This window comes from Peromyscus eremicus, chromosome 1 (genome assembly GCF_949786415.1).
Source record: "Peromyscus eremicus chromosome 1, PerEre_H2_v1, whole genome shotgun sequence".
Lineage (NCBI taxonomy): Eukaryota > Metazoa > Chordata > Mammalia > Rodentia > Cricetidae > Peromyscus > Peromyscus eremicus.
Genome location: NC_081416.1, coordinates 173847672 through 173855808, shown reverse-complemented (window position 1 = coordinate 173855808; position 8137 = coordinate 173847672).

Below are 8137 nucleotides of genomic sequence, written 5' to 3'. Positions count from 1 at the left end.
AAATAAATCATTAAAAGTTTTTTTTAAACAAAAGAGAGAGAGGAGATGATGCTGGGCATAATGGTGAATGCCTTTAAGCCCAGCACTTGGAGGCAGAGGCAGGAGGAACTATGTGAGTTCAATGCCAACTGGTCTACATAATGAGTTCCAGGACAGCCAGAGCTACAGAGAGACCCTGTCTCAAAAACAAATAAATAAAAAGGCAAATGCTTTAAAAAGAAAGAAAACACAACGGTAGTGGTTTGGGTAAGAATGTCCCTCGTAGGCTCAAATATTTGAATGCTTGGTCCCCATTTGGTGGTGCTGTTTGGGTTTGGTATGTTCAGAAGGTGCTGACTTTCTGGAGAAGGTATGTCACTGGGGTGTGCCACTGTCCTTTCCCAGTTCGCTCCTTCTGCTTCCTGCTTGTGGTTTAAGATAAAAGTTTTGGGGGCTGGAGAGATGGCTCAGAGGTTAAGAGCACTGACTGCTCTTCCAGAGGTCCTGAGCTCAATTCCCAGCAACCACATGGTGGCTCACAACCATCTGTGATGAGATCTGGTGCCCTCTTCTGGCCTGCAGGCATACACGCAGGCAGAACACTGTATACATAATAAATTAATTTAAAAAAAAAGATATGAGTTTTCTCATGTCGATGTCCATGGTCCGTGTTACCACCAAAGGCAATGGGAATGTCTGTGGTCTGAGCTGCCACCTGAATCGGTCAATGTCCATGATCCCTGCTGTGTCCAGAAACCATGTTGATGTCCATGACCCATGTTATCTAAATTATTCTATTATTAGTAAAAACTAGGGAGTCAGATAGTAGGGTCTGAACCTGGTAGATCCAAAAAGCAATGAAGAAAAAGCCCAGCTGACCCTCCTCTCTCTTTTCCAAGATCCTAAAGGCCCATGAAACTCCTAAGCCCCTCCTCCTTCCTGTGTCCCTCTCTCCCCATCTGAGTCCCCAAAAACACTGGACATACATCGATCCACATGTATCCTATAATGTCTTTTCTACCAGAGCCAATTTTCCTCAACCTCATCTGATAATATTCTTGGACTATTTAAATCCTTATCACCTTGTAAGGTTTGAAATAAATTACTTTTTTCTTGAGTTGTTGATCCAATTATGGGCCATAGCCAGTTAATATCTCCCAGCAATTTTTGAAAATCATTAAGAGTTCATAATTGATCTCTCCTGATTTGTACTTTCTGTGGTTGAAATTGTTGTAAAGCTAACTTATATCCTAAATAATTAATACAGTCTCCTCTTTGTATTTTTTTTTCAGGAGCAATTTGTAATCCCCAGCAAGGCAATTTTTTCTTTACCTCTTCAAACATTTTTTTTCCTAAGGTATCTGCATCTGAATCAGGTGGTAAGATATTTATCCATATAATGGTAAATTATAGATTGAGGGAACAGTTACAAATTATTCCTCATGGCTATTGTGTAAATATTTACACAAGGTGGGGCTGTTTAAGATCCCTTGTGAAAAAGTTTTCATTGATACCTTTTAACAGTCTGGGAATTATTATAAGTAGTCACCGTGAAGGCAAATTTTTCTCTCTCCTATTCTTGTAAAGGTAAAAAAGGAATCTTTCAAATCAATCATTGTACTAGACCATCTTTTAGGCAATAGAGAAGGCAAGGGCATTCCAGGCTCTAAAGAGCCCACTGGCTGAATCACCTTATTAATAGCTCTTAGATCTGTTACCATTCTCCGTTTTCCAGATTTTTTTTTTAATGACAAATTAGGAGAATTTCAAGAACTGGTTGACTCTTCAATATGTTGAGCATCTAGCTGTTCCTGTACCAGCTGTTCTAGTGCCTGTAATCTTTCTGGTGTCAAAGGCCACTGTTCCACCCACACAGGTTTGTCAGTGAACCATTTAAAGGTAGGGCTACTGGTATCCCTGAAAGACCACCAACTGTTGTGCCTTGCTTATGTACAATCTGAACATTTCTTTTTGTTTTATTTTGTAAGATAGGGTTTCTCTGTGTAGACCAGGCTGGCCTGGATCTCACTCTGTAGACCAGGCTGGCCTCAAACTCAGATATCCACCTGCCTCTGCCTCCAGAGTGCTGGGATTAGAGGGATGCACAACCACCACCTGTCTCCTGAATGGTCATTAATAATATATTTTAGGGCTGGAGAGATGGCTCAGAGGTTAAGAGCACTGGCTGTTCTTCCAGAGGTCCTGAGTTCAATTCCCAGCAACCACATGGTAGCTCACAACCATCTGTAATGAGATCTGGTGCCCTTTTCTGGCCTGCAGGCATACATGCAGACAAAACACTGTATACATAATAAACAAATAAATTTTAAAAAAGGGGTTGGGGATTTAGCTCAGTGGGTTCGGTCCTCAGCTCTGAAAAAAAATTATTTAAAAAAATAATAATACATTTTAATATTTCTCTCAGAAGTGTTCTTTATTTCATGGTTTGTTTCTGAGGCTAGAGGAATGTTAATCTGTGTTTTTCAGTTGCTGCAACAAATCACATCCTCATAAATTCATTGCTATGTTAGCCACATATGTTTTTAATTTTCCTCTCTGTCCTTCTAGCTCTATACACTTGACCCATCTTGCACGTTGTTTTACTGAGATAAAGTTCCCATCCCTAGAAGCTGAACATTTCCCTCCTGAAGAGGTCAATCTGGATGCCAAGATTTGGTGAAATTATTATTACATCTGTACCTGTGTCTACTAAACCCTCAATTTTCAATACCATTTATAGATATTTTTAGCTTTTGTCTCTGATCATTTATATCACTTTGCTAAAATATTTGTTTTCTTGTCTCTCCTGAACTTTTTTTTGTATCTATAGAAGTTGTTCTGTCGTTGGTCACATCCAGAGCAGTGTGGTTTTTAACAATAGGCATTAAATCTTTTAATTGGTCTGTGGAGGAGTTTCCCCAATGCTTACAGAAAATGATTGAGTTAAATTTGACATTTGACCCTGTGAAAGGCCCGCCCCCCAGGCATTTTCTGATGGCAAAGGATTATCTTGCCTGTCTCTTGTTGATCTGCTTTCGTTAGTCCAGTGATGGCCTTAGCTACCTTTTCTGCATATTTCAGAAGGCTGGAGCCTACTGTTTGGATTACCTCTAGAAAAAAACATTGTTTCTAGGAATATCTTGCCTACAATCCCTTTTCTTTTCTTTCTTTCTTTTTTTTTTTTCCAAGATAGGGTTTCTCTGTGTAGGCCAGGCTGGCCTTGAACTCACAGAGATCTGCCTGCCTCTGCCTCCTGAGTGCTTGCATTAAAGGCTTGCACCACCACTGCCTGGCTTACAATCCCTTTTCAAATGACTTTGTTTACCACAATTAAAATATCTGAAATTTGATTTTTTCTTAAAATTTCTGGAAATTGCTGTGCAGCAGTGGCACATGCCTTTAATTCTAGCACTCAGGAGGCAGAGCCAGGTGGACCTCTGTGAGTTCGAGGCCAGCCTGGGCTACAGAGTGAGTTCCAGGATAGGCTCCAAAGCTGCACAGAAAAAAAAATAAATAAAATAAAAAATAAAATAAAGGCCTAATCACCCTTTTACTTTCAGCATTAGCATTTCAAAAGCCAAAGATTCAATTAATATTTGTCTGTCTCCTGGACCTGATATCATTCTATCTATAGCAGAAGTCAATCTTTGTAAAAAATCAGTGAAAGCTTTCTTTTGGGCCTTGTATAATTTCAGGAAATGATTCAGTCTTTTTTTTCATGATTCTTCAACCTTGTCCAAGCATTCAAAGCTGCTGTATGACAGAGCACCAAGGTATGATCATCAAATCTAAACTGTCTTTACAAATAAACATATTTGCCCTCACAGAGAAGTTGATCTTGGGCTATTTCCATACATCTAGCCCTATTTTGCTGTTCTGTGACCTTATAGCTTCCTCTCTACCATGTTTTCCATTGTAACTGAGGACCAGCCTCCAATATTGCTGTAACTAAATCTTTCCAGTCTTGTAGAATAATTCTGTCCCTAGTGGCCCATGAATTTAATATTTGCTTCACAAAGGGTGAATACATACCATATGAAATGACTGTTTCCTTAAATCTCTTCAAATCTAACATTTCTACAGGATTCCAATTAACTTCTGAATAGCCTTGGGGGTATCTATCATTTGGTGGTCATTCATGTATGGTAACTGGATAAATTAAGGTTTGTTTTCTAATAACCTTGGGCCGCCCCTCTTCAGTTGCATAGTGCAATGGTGTGGTAAGTTCTGCTCTGAATGCCTGTCTGCGTCTGAGTATTTTTTTATTTTCATTAGTAGGTCTTTCTAAGGCTTGTATCAATAGTAAGTTTTTCTAAAGCTTGAATCTTATCATAGCAATAGTAAATCTTTTTTTCATTTTGTTTTTTGTTTTTTGAAACAGGGTTTCCCTGTGTAGTTTTGGTGCCTGTCCTGGATCTCACTCTGTAGACCAGGCTGGCCTCGAACTCACAGAGATCCGCCTGGCTCTGTCTCCCGAGTGGTGGGATTAAAGGCCTGGGCCACCACTGCCTGGCAATAGTAAATCTTTTTAAGGCTTATATCTGATCAGTCAAATTATCATATTTGGCACAGTTATCAAGCTATTTTTTAAAGGATAAAATGTGAATTAACAAACTGATAATATTTTATGATCAACATTTTATCAATCCCAGCTAAGTTGTTTATCCCCTCATTATTTTTTTTTTCCATTTGCAAGCCATAGTAGCACTAAACAGGGTACTAACTCCCTACATTGTGATATTTCTCATTCTTTTTTTTTTTTTTTTTTTTTTTTTGTTTTTCGAGACAGGGTTTCTCTATGTAGCTTTGTGCCTCTCCTGGAACTCACTTGGTAGCCCAGGCTGGCCTCGAACTCACAGAGATCCGCCTGGCTCTGCCTCCCGAGTGCTGGGATTAAAGGCGTGCGCCACCACCGCCCGGCTGATATTTCTCATTCTTAACATGGGAAAGATCCTCCCCCCCACGCCTTTTTTTAAAGCTAATTCTCCCTTTAAGATTTCCTGGCTATCTCACCAGATCTGCTGACAATGGCAGTGAAGGCAGAGCTGTGCATGAGGGTAACCAGCTGTGCATGAGGGTAACCAGCTGTGTCATTGGTACTTGGCTGTGGGGGTGGGGGTCCCGCAGTTAGCTGCCTCTGCTCAGCACAGCAGGCAGAGGATACAGGTGGTGAACATCTGGGCCCCTTGGCGGCTTGCAGTGGTGACAGCAGCAGTAAAAGCCTGAGCCCCAAGTGGGTCTCAAGATGGTCGAGCTGGCCTGGTTGGTGGCCCATGGAGGGATTGGCAGTGGGGTGTGTAATCCCAGAAATGTTTAGGGCCCGGGGTGGGCAGCAGGTGGCTCCTGCTGTAGAAACACTGTGATGGATAAACCCCAGATGCAGAAAAGCAGGTGCATAGAGACCGTGGAGAGGAAGACAAAGCCAGTCGCAATGGTGGTGAAGTGGCAGGTTCACCACCTTGTCGTGGTTTAATAATGCCCCACGTCGAACGCCAGATGTAACCATCATCTAAATTATTCTATTATTACTAAAAGCTCAGGAGTCAGATAGTAGTGTATGAACCTGATAGATTAAAAAGGCAAGGAGAAAAAGCCCAGCTGACCTTCCTCTCTGTTTTTCAAGATCCAAAAAGGCCCACGAAACTCCTGAGCCCCTCCTTCTCCTCCTCCTCTTCATGTCCCTCTCTCCCTATCTGAGTCCACCAAAAACTCTATGGTTTATAGTGGTCAGCTGAGCATGGACTCTGTTCTCTGAATCAAAGTTCAGTTTATTGACAATTTCAGGGGACAGAGTGAACAAATCTCCCCCAACAGATGTCCATGGTCTGTGTTACCACCTGACCATGGGAATTTCCATGGTCTGTGCTTCCACCTGAATCCAAGTCAATGTCTACGATCCCTACTGTGTCCGGAAACCATGTCGGTGTCCATGACCCAAGTTATCTCCAAAAGCCATGTGGATGTACGTGATTGGTGCTGCTGCCTGAGGCCATGTTGATGATGTTCAAGGTCCATGCTGCTGTCGAGGAGGACCACGTTCCTGTCCTTGGTCCTGTTGTAGCTGGAGGCCATGTGGATGTCCATGGCTTGTGTATTAACCACCAAAGGCCATGTGGATGTTTGTGGTCTGTGCTTCCTGCTGCCTGAAGCCATGATGTTCACGGGCCCTGCTGCTGCCTGAGGCAGTGGTGATGTATGTGGCCTGGGCTGCTGCCTGAGGCGGTGGTGATGTTCCTGGTTTGGGCTGCTGCCTGAAGCCATATTGATGTCTGTAGTCTGTGCTGCTTCCAGGGGCCACGGTGGTGTCTGTGGCCCTGCTGTGTCTGGGACCATTTTGATGTCTGTGGCCCACGCTGTAGTGGTAGTCTATGATCTGTGTGCCGCCACTGACTGTAAAGAGCAAGGAGGCCTCTCTTGGATCCATGCCTGCAGACTCACAGTGGAGAATGAGAAACATAGAGGGCTGCTGTGTTAGGGATGCTGAAGTGCAGCTCTTCACAGTTGATGGCTCCTGGAAAGGGGTACGGGTGGAGAAGGGCTCAGTTTTCCTTAAGGGGCTGGGTACTGGGAGTTTGATTATGCTCCCAGTGAGTATATAGCTGATACAAATTGGACTTTTTTTCTTTTTCTTCTTTTGTTTTAGGGGAGGTCACAAAGGTAGGGAGGTGGACCCAGGAGGACTGAGAAGTAAATGTGATCAGGGTGCATTATGTGAAATCTCCAAATAATCAATAAAAATATTAATTACGTTCATCAAAAGAGACATGATCCCTCATCTTCTTCCTGTTCCCGGAGGTCTTGCCTTCACTTCACCGGCACGGACTCTAACCCTCCGGAATCATAAACACAAAAACTCTTCTATAAGTTACCTAGGTCACGGTACTTGTTCTTGCCAAGGATCTGGGTCCGATTCTCCACAGCCACCCGGCAGTTCCAGGAGATCCCACTTCCGAACTCCTTGGGCACCAGGCACCCACGTGGCACACATCCATGTGAGAAAAACACTCATACTCATACACATAAAAGTAAAATCAGTAAATCTAAAAAAAAAAAATAGCAACACAACCACAACCAACAGGTAACTAATGCGCTAATGTTCAAGGGCTGCAGAGATGGCTCAGGGTTCAGGGAATGTCCTGCTCTTGCAGAGTTTCATTCCCAGCACCCATATTGTCAGCTCAAAGCTTCCTGTAACTCCAGCTCCAAGGGATCCTATGCCACACACACACAGACACACACACACTCTCATGCACATGCATGCATGCAGAGAGAGAGCGAGAGAGCGAGAGAGCGAGAGAGCGAGAGAGCGAGAGAGCGAGAGAGCGAGAGAGAGAGAGAGAGAGAGAGAGAGAGAGAGAGAGAGAGAGAGAGAGACTGTAAACCCCTGAGCTTACTTACTCAACTAGGGTCTCCTGGTCTCCTGATATGGTCAGTGGGAATGAAAACCAGGTTGGGTTGGAGGCTTCTCAGCAAGACTGAGGCTGAGACAAGTGAGACAAGTTTATTGCAAGCAATCAGATTTTTTTTTTTTTTTTTTTTTTATGTTACAGCATTCTGCCTGCATGTGTCCCTGCAGGCCGGAAGAGGGCACCAGATCTCATTACAGGTGATTGTAAGCCACCATGTGGTTGCTGGGAACTGAACTCATGACCTTTGGAAGAGCAGTCAGTGCTCTTAACCACTGAGCCATCTCTCCAGCCCCCAGATTTTTTTTTTTAATCCCCTTATCAGAAATAGAATATAATGGCAGTTGCCAGGAAGAATCCAATTGTAGTCGCCAGGTTACAATGACGTTTGCAAGCTATACAGGGCACGCAAGATGAATGTCTAAGACTAGTAGTCCAGCCAAGCTTCCATATGCTTCGCTGGCTTCTAAGGAACACAGAGGGAGTGCCTCACTGAACTGAAAGGCGCACAGTGCCCCAGGAGTCAAGGACTCTAAACTGAATCACCTCCCACACATGCCTCTCAAGACAGCTAGACCAGGCCGACTCCATGATTCCCTGCAACACGCAGACAAAATAATAATAGTAGTAAAATTAAATCTTTTCTTTTTAAAATTTGGAGCTAGAGATCTGGCTCAGCAGTTAAGAGCACTGGCTGCTCTTCCAGAGGACCTAGTTCAATTCCCAGCACCCACATGGTGGCTCACAGCTGT